General features: G+C 44.9%; 1 protein-coding gene across 4 annotated transcripts in view; it reads left to right on the top strand.

Annotated features, from left to right (window-relative positions):
• SESN2 (sestrin 2) overlaps positions 1-13239 on the top strand; it is a 60997-nt gene that overhangs the window by 24304 nt on the left and 23454 nt on the right. The window contains exon 2 of one of the 4 annotated variants that reach the window (XM_088672381.1): positions 4754-12306. The exons of the other annotated variants lie outside the window; for them this stretch is intronic. The gene's annotated coding sequence lies outside the window, so the exon portion shown is untranslated. The remainder of the gene's footprint in view (positions 1-4753; positions 12307-13239) is intronic. 4 annotated transcript variants of the gene reach the window in all.

Genomic DNA, 13239 nt, shown 5'->3' with positions numbered 1-13239 from the left:
ATTTATACCCCGCCCATCTGGCTGGGTTTCCCCAGCCACTCTGGGCGGCTTCCAACCGAATATTAAAAATGGTACAGCATCAAACATTAAAAACTTCCCTAAACAGGGCCGCCTTCAGTTGTCTTCTAGAAGTAAAATAGTTGTTTATTGCCTTGACATCTGCTGGGAGGGCGTTCCACAGGGCGGGTGCCACTACCGAGAAGGCCCTCTCTCTGGTTCCCTGTAACCTCACTTCTCGCAATGAGGGAACCGCCAGAAGGCCCACGATATGTGGTTGTTTCAGTTGCACCTGGGAAAGGGCTGTAGCTTAGCGACAGAATACCTGCCTTGCATGCAGAAGAGCCCAGGGTCAACCCCCAACATCTCCAAGAAGTGCTGGGAGAGATTCCTGCCTGAAACTCTGGAGGGTTGCTGCCAGTTGGTAGGTATAGGAAGTACTGAGCAAGATGGGCTCAATATCTGACTCAGCATAAGGCAGCTTGCTACTGTCTCAGCTTAGGTGTACTAGTGACATGGGAACTAGGACTTTAGGGAGGTGTTTGAAAGAAGAGAAGTGGCAGCAGGTAGCATGGTAGCAGGGATGGAGTCTTGAGGAAGCTGGAGACCTTCACACAACAGAGGGCAGTGAATCTGGAGGAGTACAGATGAGATGCCTTTTGTTAATTACAGAAGTCTTTTTATTCTGTTTGGTATGGCTGCATCATTTTCCTGTCTGTTTAAGTGGACTTTTATTTTTCAGGTTTTAGAATTGGCAATGGTGGGCACTTACTGAACACTATCCCACTTTTTAACATTCTTTTAAAACTGATGTGCCAATGTGGAGAGCTGAATTTAAGATTGGAAAACTTTAGAAACTGAGAGAAACCCAAACGGACAGATGTAACTCATTGTAACTAAGGAAGACAGTTGGCAAAAAAAAAACTTAACGTATTTGAGGAGAAAACAGTTCTCTCTTGGAAAAGCGAGAAAGGGAGAAATCCAACCCTCAAGATACCTTCCCCAACAAAAAGGCAAACTGTTCTTCAGCTTCTTGAATCAGGAATTGCAGTCCAGATGTGGTGGACTCACAGTTCCCATCAGCCCCAATCGGAGAGGCCAGAGGTTGGGGTGATGGGGATTGTAGTCTTAAGCGCCTCAGCTTCCGCATCTCTGGTTTCAAACTCTTTGCTTCAACAGAATTGGGTGAGGCACTTCAGATTCTTAATTTAAAAATTGTACTCTTGACTGTAGTGGTGGTATTCCTCCTGCAAGGCTTTGGGGGGGGGGGGGCGATCTTAAAATGCTACCGACTTGTGGTTAAGGTCTCTCATTAACCATGGCCTGTAAGCAGAAAACAAATTTTGAGCCTAGGTTTGGACAACACTTTGGTTTAGCTGCCACACTAACCTTTCATGGTTTTATTTTTGTAAACAGCTTTGAGGGTGGTTTAACAATAAAACAGTTGATAAATTTTTGAAATAAAATAAATAAATATACTAGAAAAGCACCAGGGCGCAGCAAAACAACTGCCATATTCTCCATCCAAACATGGTCATTAATAGACCTGCCCTCTATGAATTTGCCTAATCCTCTTTAAAAACCATTCAAGTTGGAGGCCATTGCTACATCCATAGTTTAACTATGCACTTGGGTTCATACTGTTTCCTCGTAGCTAAGTTCCATTATGTTTGGTGGTGGTTACACTCAGGTACCCATGCATTGAACTGCATTGGTAGTTGGAAAGATTATCTGCTTGAGGCTGTTCAATCTCAGCCAGTGATTTTGCAATCCAAGAGCTGCTTCTTCTAAGGATCGTGTTGCCTGTTAGATTTATTGCAGCCTTGCAAACGAGTTCACAAAAGTTTAATCGCTCATAAATGTTTATTAGCCTGTTTTTGGCCTGCAAATACCTGTGTTAGTCATTTATGAAATATCATTGACCTTAAAAAGAGGAGGGGGCGGGCAGAGGCATAATCCTTCCTACTTGCAAAAGCTGATTGGTTTGGTTGCCTAAAAGTTATTCTGAGGCTTCATGGCAGTTAATTCAATTTTCACGACTTTTCCCTAACTGTTCAGTTCAACATTATATTTGAGCTTTCACGTGACGTAAAAGCCACTTCTGGAACTGCAGTGAAATATAGTGCAAATTTAGTGCTGACTTCCGTGTTGTTTGCCATTTTCTTATATCTGAGTCCCCCAAAACAGGGGGCGTCTTATACATGGGGCCGTCTTATAGATGGAAAAATACGGTACTTCTATGCTGCACTAAATTTTTAATGGTGGGAAAGAGCTGTATGGTTTTCTGGGTTAGTGGGGCTACAAACAGATTTTTTTTTTCTGGAAGCAAATAGCACTGAAATGAGTGCTACGTTTCCACTGGATTCCACAAGTGGCTTGTGGAACATAACACGTGGAAATTGTGTGATGAAGAATCATAGAATTGTAGAGTTGGAAGGGATGCCAAGGGTAGTCTAGTCCCATCCCCTACAGTGCAGGAATCTCAGCTAAGAGCATCCATGACAGATGGCCATCCAACCTCGGCTTAAAAACACCCACTGAAGGAGAACCCACCACCTCTCATGGGAGTCTGTTCCACTATCTTAACAGCTCTTACTGTCAGAAAGTTCTTCTTGATGTTTAGTCAGAATCTACCATATTTTCCGCTCCATATGGCGCACGAGGCGCACCTCCCTCATTTTTAGTGGAGGAAAACCAGAATTTTTTCCCCTGATTTTCCTCCCCTAAAAGGCTGGGAGGGGGAGTGAAGGAGGCAGCGGCGATGGAGGGACCAGTCCAGCTTCCCCTGCCTCCCCCACCCTCTTCCAACACCGGCTTTCTCGCTGAACGCGGCGGGGGACGGACGGAGGAGATGCTGCTGGTTGCTCCCCACCACCCCCGTTCGCGAAAGCAAACGGGGTTGGCGGGGAAGAGCGAGCAGCATCCCTCTGCTGCCCCCCGCTTCGCACTGAACCTGGCGGAGGCGCAGGGTAGCGGAGGAGATGCTTCATGGAGCAGGGAAAGAGGGGTGGGCTCCCTGTCAAACATCTCTTCCCTCCCACCGCTGCGGCTGGTAAAAGCAGGCTTTTGCAAGCCGTGGCGGTGAGGCGGGGTAGTGGAGGAGATATTTGACAGGGAGCAGGGAAGGAGGGGCGGGCGGTGGGTGGCTGCCGCCCGCCCCTCCTTCCCTGCTCCCTGTCAAACATCTCTACGCCCCCGGGCTGCTCCTCCTCTCCCCACCTCCGCTGAAGCCGCCGCCAGTGCGCTCCGCTTTTGCAAGCGCTCAAGCCGGGGGGGGGTGAGAATCCTTCGCTCCATAGGATGCACAGACTTTTCCCCTTCCTTTTTGGGAGGGAAAAGGTGCGTCCTATGGAGCGAAAAATACGGTACTTTCTTGAAACTGGAATCCATTGGTATGGGTCCTACCCACCAGAGCAGGGGGAAACAAGCTTACTCCATCCTCCATGTGACAGCCCTTCAGATATTTGAAGACGGCTACTATCATATCTCCTCTCAGTCTCCTCTTAGCCAGGCTAAACATATCCAACTCCCTCAACCGTTCCTCATAAGGCTTGGTTTCCAGAGGAATGTTGGGAGAATGAAATAAAAAGCTGTCTGAATGCAGCCTTTGAATTATACGTAGGGATGGAGGAGAAATCTGATGGTTCACATTTCGAGGTGAGCATACCTGATTCACACTTTCTGAAACAACAATAGACGAAGACAGCCATCCTTTGACATTTGCACATCTCTGAATTTTGCAATGCAGTGCTCAGTAACCAATTAGTGTATCTTAAAATGTGTATGCTACGATAAATTGTGTGTGTGTGTTTGTGTGTTTGTGTTTGTATGTATATATATATGTGTGTGTGTGTTAGTGCAAAGAGTACACAAAAATACATTGTATTTGCAGAAATTGCTATGCAAATGTGTATATTAGAAGTACACACTAAGATGCTGATGAATTTTCATGGGGACCCTCTTTTAAAAAAATAATCACATACTGATTTGGAAATGTGGAGAACAGAGATTAATCATGGGAGATGAGTAACTAAGAGAAACCTAAACTGACATATTTGCTCACCCCTACTTATACATTGCAAGGTAAACACATTTTCACTGCTTGTATACTAATCTGCTGCAGAGAAAGAGAAGAGAGGACTTAAAATATGCACTTGAAAAAGTTCTTTAAGGCCCAGCACATTTCAGGTTGGAAGACCTCTGAGCTGGTTTCTGCAGAGGAGGGATAAGGCAGTTTTGCATTCTATCTGATAATGTAAAGAGAGAATTATCACATAGTCTGCAAGATTGCATTAAATCCAGCACTTGCAGAAACTGACTCAGTGGTCCTCCAAAGAACAGTCCCCTAATTCAAAACAGACAGGCTTCAACGAAGTGCTTCAAATGCACCTTCGAGATTTCCTGTTTTGCTTCATTCCTGTATTAGTATTGTCCTTTTGTATGCTGCAAAAAGCCACAATTGCTCCCTAGTCTCCGTATCCTAACAGGTGAAGTTACACTAAGGGGATGTTCTACGTCTTCGACATACAAAGCCAGAACCTACATAAAAACTATCAAGCTCAAAGGAGCTCTTTTGGCCCATAGCAGCACTACCGATTACCTTTATTAAGCCAACCAAAATGCCTGTTTTCTGAGGGAGCATTCCTTCCAGTCTGTAAGAAAAGCTACCCAGTTTGGCTTCTTTTGAATTCCTTTTTAACCTGGCATACCAGTTAAGATTACAATGCAGCTCAAATGTATTTGTCTTGGCCCTTAGATCTAACACTCATATGGAGTTGGAGGCTGCAGGGCCACCAGATGATCAAGTTCAGGGCTCAGAACTGACTGCAGAAAATAGGGAGACGATTGTGTCTGAGGCTGTTGGACAGGAGCACCCAGAGGAACGTCCCAGACCACCAGGGCCTATAGCAGTGGTGGTGAACCTTTTAGAGACCGAGTGCCCAAACTGCAACCCAAAACCCACTTATTTATCGCAAAGTGCCAACGCGGCAATTTAACCTGTATATCTCATTTTTTCTGTGTGTTTCACGTTTCTTCTTTATGACTGCTGTTGTAATAAATAAATTTTCATAAAAGTTATTGCATTACATTCTTCGTTAAATTATCTTTCCATTGATATAAAATTTTATGGTATAACTCTGTGCTTTTTCTCCTTAGAAAAATGTTTAGGGCATAGCTGTCAAGTTTTCCCTCTTCTCACGAGGAAGCCTATTCAGCATGAGGGAATTTCCCTTAAAAAAAAACAAACGGAGAACTAGACAGCTATGGTTTAGAAGTACTGTACTCTCATTTTGACTCAATAAAATCACCACCAGGGAAGAATAAATACAGTTCAATTCAGGAGGGGAGGAATACAGTGAATTTCTTCTCCCGTTAAATTCACAAAATGTTTAGGGGTATGCGTCCTCCTGCGTCCCCACAGAAAAAAAAGCACTGGTGTTACTCCGAAGCAAATACATTTTTTCCAGAAGGTTCCACAATTTTGGCCACTAGTGTACACTGGAGGGCTGTACTAAGAGCCACCCTCTCCCAATTTTTAATATGAGATAATAATGATTGCCTGCGGGCACACATACAAATATAAATAAATAAATAAATAAACCCAGCCAGGTGGGCGGGATTTGCTGTTTCTTCAGCTGCCATTTGATCGCAGCCTCCACGGAATGAATTTCTCTGTTGGCTTCTGCGGGAAAGCCCAGCAAACATGTAAACCCAGCAGCCCCTTCTTAGGTCGCCATCTTTATACTGTATGCTTACTGACCTGGGAGTTAAGCCCTGCTGAACTCAAGGCGGCTTACTCCCGAGTAGGAAAAACAGACTGGCGGGAGGCCCTGGCGCATCAAAAGTCAATGCCTACTCAGCTCTCAATGCTCGCCAGGCCCTGGTGCCACAGGCTTTGGACGGCGTGCGCAAACCTCCTCCTCCCCCACCCCTACCCCCGGCATGGAAGCTATGGCGCTGCTGGGGCAACGGTGCGCGTGCCCACAGAGAGAGCTCTGTTGTTGCTGTTTTTTAAAGTATTTGTTTTTAAAATTGAACATACAACAAACATACATTTAACATTTTTACAAGATTTGAAAAGAAAAGAAAATTAAAAAACAACAAAAGAAAAAATAGTAAAGCAAAAAAAAGTACATAGGTAAAGTATAAAAAACATCTACGTTGACACAGCTTTTCGATCTCCATAGATATACATTCTGTACCTTTATGCTATTAAATTCCAGTTATTCTCTCTGTAACCTATATATTTACATTACTTTATCGCTCAGTTACATATTTCTGCTTGTTAATTTTACCGTATTCCATTTACATTTTTTTATATCATTAATTTGAAACCAGATTCAGCTTTGGTCTGCCATTAGGATGCCAGATAAACCATTACTCATTAAGTACTCTTTGAACATCCTCCATTCCTTATGTTTTTTGCTATTCTGTAACACGTTGATTAGCTGAATAAAGGTATTGCCCAAATGTGGATTTTGGAATAGAGCCTCTCTCTTCTGGAAAGTAAACTCACGACGCTGTTGTCATGTGTACAGTCGTCTGAGGATTGAGCTCTGGGGGTGGGGAGATGGGCCAGTTTCAGGCAGAACAGAGGGCTGAACGACCTGATGTCTGTGACATCACAAAGTGGCTTTTCGCTGGAACAGTTTTTCAGTTTGGAAACAACAGATTGGGCAAAAATGTCAGGGGTCATATGAGTATGTGCACATAAGAATAATAGTTTAGAAGCCATGGGTAGGGAACCTATCCCCTGCCCCCCAATGTTGTATTTTAGCTCCCATCAGGATTTTAAACCTTACGGGTTTAAGGCTCCGGTTACTGAAATCAACATTGAGTGTTTCCCACCTTGGACATGATGGGGAGATCTGTGGTTTAAAGAGAGACTGGAGGGTCACAGTGTGGGAGCTGGCACACCAGGCCCAATACTGGTTCTCTGCTTACCAAGCCAAGAATGTTATGTCTGTAATGGCCCACAGATTACTCGCTTGCCAGGTTATATATCCTGTTTTTCTAGCCAAATGCAAAACTGGAAGCACCTAGCTGTGTCACCTTATCTGTCAACAAGGAGGGATTCATAGGCCAAGGCTAACTTGAACCCGTGACCAGAGTGCTTCTGGGCCCAGTGCAAGTACTGGTGAAATTGCTGACCAGCACCCAATAGCACCTGTTGCATTTTTTGTGCTCTCTTCATGGGCAGCCCCACATAAAGGCATAGGCGACAGCAGTCAAGTCCCTTATATGCCAGCAGAGGGTGCAGCTCTGGGCAGGAATGCCCAACTTCATGATGAATAGGCACAGAACAACAAATGGAATCTGGAACAAAACGTTGCAGTGTGAAGTGCTTCTGTTCATGGGGCCAGCCAACCAGCACTGCCTTCTTTCAAGACCTTCAATTTCTGGTTTTCTTTTCCCCCTATCTCCAGAAGGCAGTCAGCATTCTTTAGCCATTAAACATCCTCAGCCCCTATTGAGCTTTTTGAGGAGGGATGCTCCCTTAGTTTCTTAGGGTATTTTTTGTGCTTCTGTAAACCTTGGCGAGTCTCCTGAGCCTTCTGAAAGCTTCCTTTAGTGAGTGTGTGAGTGGTGCCATTTTGGCTGCATAAGAGAAAGCAGTCGGCCTTCGGAAATGGAACAGTGGTGCAGGAGCTGAAATAATGTATTCCACTGCACTGATTTCAGAATCCAAGTTCTTACATTTCAGTCAGTAAAATAACTGGGCTACGTATATTTAAAGAGGTAGAAAGCTCTTCTGGGAAAAAATACTCATCGAGGAGCAACTTGCATGGTCCTTCGTTTGGGATGGTCTCATGCAAAAGTTCCTGGGTTCAGTTCTCAGCATCTCCAAATAAGGCTGGGAAAAACTCTTGTCTGGAAACTTGAAGATCCACTGCCAGTCCCCATAGACAAGCCTTTGCCAAGCTGGTGCCCTTCAGAATGTGTTGGCTACAACTTCCCATCAGCCATAGCTGGTGTAGACAATGTTGAGCTAGACCAGGCATCCCCAAACTGCGGCCCTCCAGATGTTTTGGCCTACTACTCCCATGATCCCTAGCTAACAGGACCAGTGGTCGGGGAAGATGGGAATTGCCCTGAATAGTGTAGTCAGTGTGTGTGTGTGTGTGTGTGTGTGTGTGAGAGAGAGAGAGAGAGAGAGAGAGAGAGAGAGCATGCGTGACTTTGCTTCAGTTGGAAGCCTTAACAAACAGGGAGGGAGATGGGAAGCTCTAGACCAGGCAAAGGCAAACTTGGCCCTCCAGATGTTTTGGGACTACAACTGCCATCATCCCTAGCTAACAGGACCAGTGGTCGGGGAAGATGGGAATTGTAGTCCAAAACATCTGGAGGGCCGAAGTTTGGGGATGCCTGAGCTAGACTGACCCATGGCAAGGATAGCTCTCTGGATCTGATTGAACAGCTCTCATCATCCCTGACTAGGCTAGGGTTGATGAACCCAGGCCCTCTGAACCAGCCCTTCTCCCTGGGCCCCACTGAATCTACCTCCTTACTGAAGCAGGTCTAGGGCTCTCTTGTCAACAGTCCTTCTTCCCAGGGAGCTCTGGGAATTATAGCGCTGTGGCAAGAATAAAGGTCTCCTAACAACTCTCAGCACCTTTAACAAACTGCCCTTAGGCCAGGATGGTGCCTAAGACTGCTATTCCAGCTTACCTTGGGACCAGTAAGAGATCTGCCATGGATCTGTATTAGTTCTGATGGGTAATTTGGCTGCTGTTTATGTGGCTAAGGTTTAATTTATTTAGTGCTTGGTGTCGGATTTTAAGATAAAGCCACCTTGTGGATTGTCAGGCGAGACGGGTGGTTAACAGAAAGGTGGCACAAGAAGAAAATAAAACTCTGGGTGTTGGGTCAACCTAAAGAGCCATCTCAGCTGATTGCCTCTGGTTCTATAGGCTCCAACAGACTGAGCAGCCTCTTTGGCCTCCTGAGTTTATGACACTATAATAACCTTGTTTTGTTGCACGGCTTGTAATTTGCTTAACCTTTCCTGACTTGCTTATCAAGTATGCTCTTGCCAATTCCTGACTAAGCGTTGCGTCTCATCTCCTGCGGAGTCACCCTACCTAATCAGCACGCTGGCTCTCGTTGGGTGACTTGGGTATCCAATATCGTCTCTTTCAGAGCAATAGTGGAGCCACTTCCCAGGCTGAAATCCGCCAAGTTTAGGTGTCTGGTCGCCTGATGGCACCGTTGCCTGTGGGATCAGACAAATTGAGACAATCACCCTCTACTTCAGTCTAGATATTGTAGCCGGAGGAGGATGTTGTTATGGTTAATTAGTTTTAATAAGCCTTAGTTATTATGGAGGACATGTTTTAATAAACCTAATCACCATTCCAAGATGCTTTATCATGCACTTTCTTTGTTGGCATGTGCTGGGTATCTCAGCTGGGTTTTGGTGTGTCTGAGCTTGAGCAACCTTGGACCAGTTGATGGTCAGGGCATTTGTGGAAAAGCATGGAAGTTTTGTCTGCTTTTGTAGTAGTATCTCATGTGTACTTTGGTGATAGGGATCAGTTACAGTCCTTAATTTTTCTTTAAATTTTAGACGGGAGGAGGGAGAGTCAGTATTTCCTTTTTTCCAGCTTCACCTGAAATGTTTGTTTCAGACTCCGAGGTGCTTCCATCTATAAGGGACCTGTAATACCAGGTACCTGGGTTCCCCCCTCTTTGCCTTAAAGTTTATTAGAATGCCACATAAAAGTTCACAACAGTTTGTATTAAAATTACAATCCCTATACAAACACGAAGTTAACACAGGAAAAAGTATATGAACTGGAGCATTAAACTTGCTGCCAAATTATCAGATAAGAATCTTGGAGAATAGGAAGGGTCCTGCTGGATCGAGGGCCAGCATCCTGTTCTCACAGTGTCCAACAAGGTGCCTGTGAGAAACCGCAAGCAGGACCTGAGTGCAAGAGCCATTTCCCCTCCTGTGCTTCCCAGCAACTGGTATTCAGAAGCATTACTGCCTCTGAACATGGAGACAGAGCAATAGCCATCATAGCCAGTAGCCACGAACTTGTACTCCTATGAATTTGTCTAAGCCCCTTTTAAAACCATCCAAGTTGGTCATGACTACTACCTCTTGTGGGAGCCTTCCAACATTCAGCTTCGTCTTGAATATACTGTTGTGTGTGTTTTCTGTGGGGTTGAGGGGGGAGTGAAACATCTAGCAAAGGGCAAAGAGCCGGCTTTTCCGTTCCCTGTAGCTACAGTGGAGGAATCGGTAGCAGTACACAAGTTCTGCGTGCAAAAGTTCCCTGGTTCGATCCCCAGCATTTCCAGGCAGGCTTGATAAAAGACTGTTGTCTGAAAACTTAAGAGAGTTGGTACCAACTGGTGTAGACCACAGATAGGCAACCTGTAGCCTGCTATGTTTCTCCCAATGAACACATCTTTGCAAGCAATGTTATTTAATATTTATTATTAATTTATTTATTAATCAAATTTATATGCAGTACCACCCTTCACCCGTAGATCTCAGGGTGGCTCGCAACCTAAAAATACAACATAAAGGACACAGAATACATAATAAAAATAGAACAAAAACAAACCAATAATCTCCCACGACATATTTAAAAGGGTAAGGGTAAAGGGACCCCTGACCATTAGGTCCAGTCGTGGACTACTCTGGGGTTGCGGCGCTCATCTCGCTTTATTAGCCGAGGGAGCCGGCGTACAGCTTCCGGGTCATGTGGCCAGCATGACTAAGCTGCTTCTGGCGAGCCAGAGCAGCACACGGAAACGCCGTTTACCTTCCCGCTGGAGCGGTCCCTATTTATCTACTTGTACTTTGACGTGCTTTCAAACTGCTAGGTTGGCAGGAGCAGGGACCGAGTAATGGGAGCTCACCCCTTCACGGGGATTCAAACAACCAACCTTCTGATCAGCAAGCCCTAGGCTCTGTGATGTTAATCAATCAAAGGCCTGATTGTCAAGGATCATTTTCACCTGGCGCCTAAAGGTATATAGTGAAAGCGCCCTGGGGGAGAGTATTCACAAAAGGGGAGCCACTGCAGAAAAGGCCTGTTCTCATGTGGTCACCCTCCAGACTTCTCATGGAGGAGGCACATGGAGAAGGACCTCAGAGAATCATCTCATGGTCGAGGTAGGTTCATGTGGAGAAAAGTGGTTCTTGAGGTATTGCAGTCCTGAGCTGTTTACATTTACATTTCTAGGCAGATTTTCCAATAATATGCACATTTTTATTGTTGGAGAACTGCGTTGCAAAATTTGGAGAAGTGTGGCTAGCTGCATTTTGATTTGCTTATCGTATGGGGAAGTCAAGATGAGGCAGCTTCTCAGTAAAATGTCAACTGAACATACTCTCGCCCCCATCGTTCTATGAAACAAAAGGAAATTAGGAAGTGGAGGCATGGGGGTGGGTACAAAAAAGTGGTTGGTGGAGTTTTTAAATGGTTAACCAAAAATCATTTAATCAAAAAGTAAAGGGGAGCCTTAAACTACTTCTTTAAAGACAAGAGATAAAAGCATCTTTGCATTGAAGGGGAGATGGTTGGCAGAACAGACAAGGAAGTGGAGGCACTAAGAACTGTCTTGTTAAAAGTGTACAAAGTGATTTACAGATTATTTTCTTATTATCACCACCCTGCTAGGTAGATCGTTGCTGTAATCATTTTCTGAACTGGAGGCCCTCTTTCAGGTTGATTCTTTTCCTTTCACCTGCATTCATTCTAGATCATGGGCGTAGCCAGGATTTTTTTTGGGGGGGAGAACCTCAGTTAATTATGTATTTTATTGATTTGGGGGGATGGCAGCTGCCCCCTGACCCCCCTTGCTATGCCCATGTTCTAGAGTTTTATAAAGCCAATGTTGCTGGGCTTGGGTGAACAGACTGTGTAGGATTTGTGCATGGGTTTTGTGTCTTAACTGAGAAGGTGGGGACATTTGGTTCAACTGCTGTGTCAGTGGGAGGCTGGAGGATGAGATTAATCAGACATCGAGAGGAGGTGGGTGGCAGAGGCAAAAATCCATAATCTGAGTATTTTCCTTTTGGGAGAACAATCCGTTTGGGCTGACTTGCCTGTTTCCCAGAGGAGTCCTCTGTTTCAGCTCCCCACCCTCTTGGTGGAAACAAGTTGCATCATAGGGAATTGGTCTGTGACGTGATGCATCTGTGGGCAGACACAAGACTATTTAGGGATGCAATGTGTTAGAACAGGAAGCACAGAAGCCGCTGAGGATGGGAAGTGATCGGGCTTAAGTTCTGTCGTGAAGGCAGGCAAAAAGAAGCTACCCCACTCCAAGAGAAAGACCAAAATCAAGGTAGGTTGTAAGGAAATGAGAGTAAATAAATGTTGTTTGGCTGCTTGACATCAGAGATCCATGTTGAAAGGGGAGAGACCTTTTTTGTTTGGGTTGACAAACTACTTGCTTTGAACTGCTTCATTGACTTACTGGGAACACTTGAGAGTAAATAGATTATATATAAATTATCAACAGGAAATTCCCATCTGACAGAATGGAGAGGCAGCAAAAGTTCAGCTCTTCAGTCTTTTCAGATCCGAGACTCACCTATTAATCCTTACATGGGATACTCTTATAACTTCTGGTTTTATGTATCTGCCAAACTTGGCACCACTGGTCTTCAAGTGACTGAGAGCATGTGGACTAGTCCCTTGAAGTAGGTAGTGACCTGGTAGCAATTTTCGAGCTTTTCAAATGTGAAAAATACAGGCTGTTGGCTTGCTGCGAGGATGGGGGTGGAAGAGGCATGGTTGGGCTTGCTTTCACAGGTTTGTTTTTTTTCCATGCAAAGGGATTCAGTACAAACAGCTCCTTGCTGATTGATTTATGTTTCAAGGCATCTGTCCTATTGTTGAGAGAAAGTTAAATTTATCCAACCCAAGCTTTGAAGTGAGTGCTTACATTATGAACTTCACAATCCAGTTCAGTGCTTTAAAGCATTCCTTTCTTTTGTTTTGCATGCCTAAGACCTGTTTTTGCAATGGCCAAGGATCGCTAGCAAATCATGCCCTAGACTGACCTGCCAATCTTGGTTGGGTAATTTCTGTGTTTTTCTCTTCGGTGATGGGGAACCTGTAGCCCTCCAGATGTTGAACTACAACTCCCTTAATTCCTGGCCATTGATCATGCTAGCTGAGGCTGATGGGAGTTTTGGTTCAACAGCATCCCAAAGCCACAGGCTCCCCATGCCAACTCTGGCTAGTATCCATGCTAGAAAACAATGGCTAATAG

This window comes from Zootoca vivipara, chromosome 6, assembly GCF_965207765.1.
Source record: "Zootoca vivipara chromosome 6, rZooViv2.hap1.1, whole genome shotgun sequence".
Taxonomy (NCBI): domain Eukaryota; kingdom Metazoa; phylum Chordata; class Lepidosauria; order Squamata; family Lacertidae; genus Zootoca; species Zootoca vivipara.
This window is presented reverse-complemented; position numbering and strand designations above follow the sequence as displayed.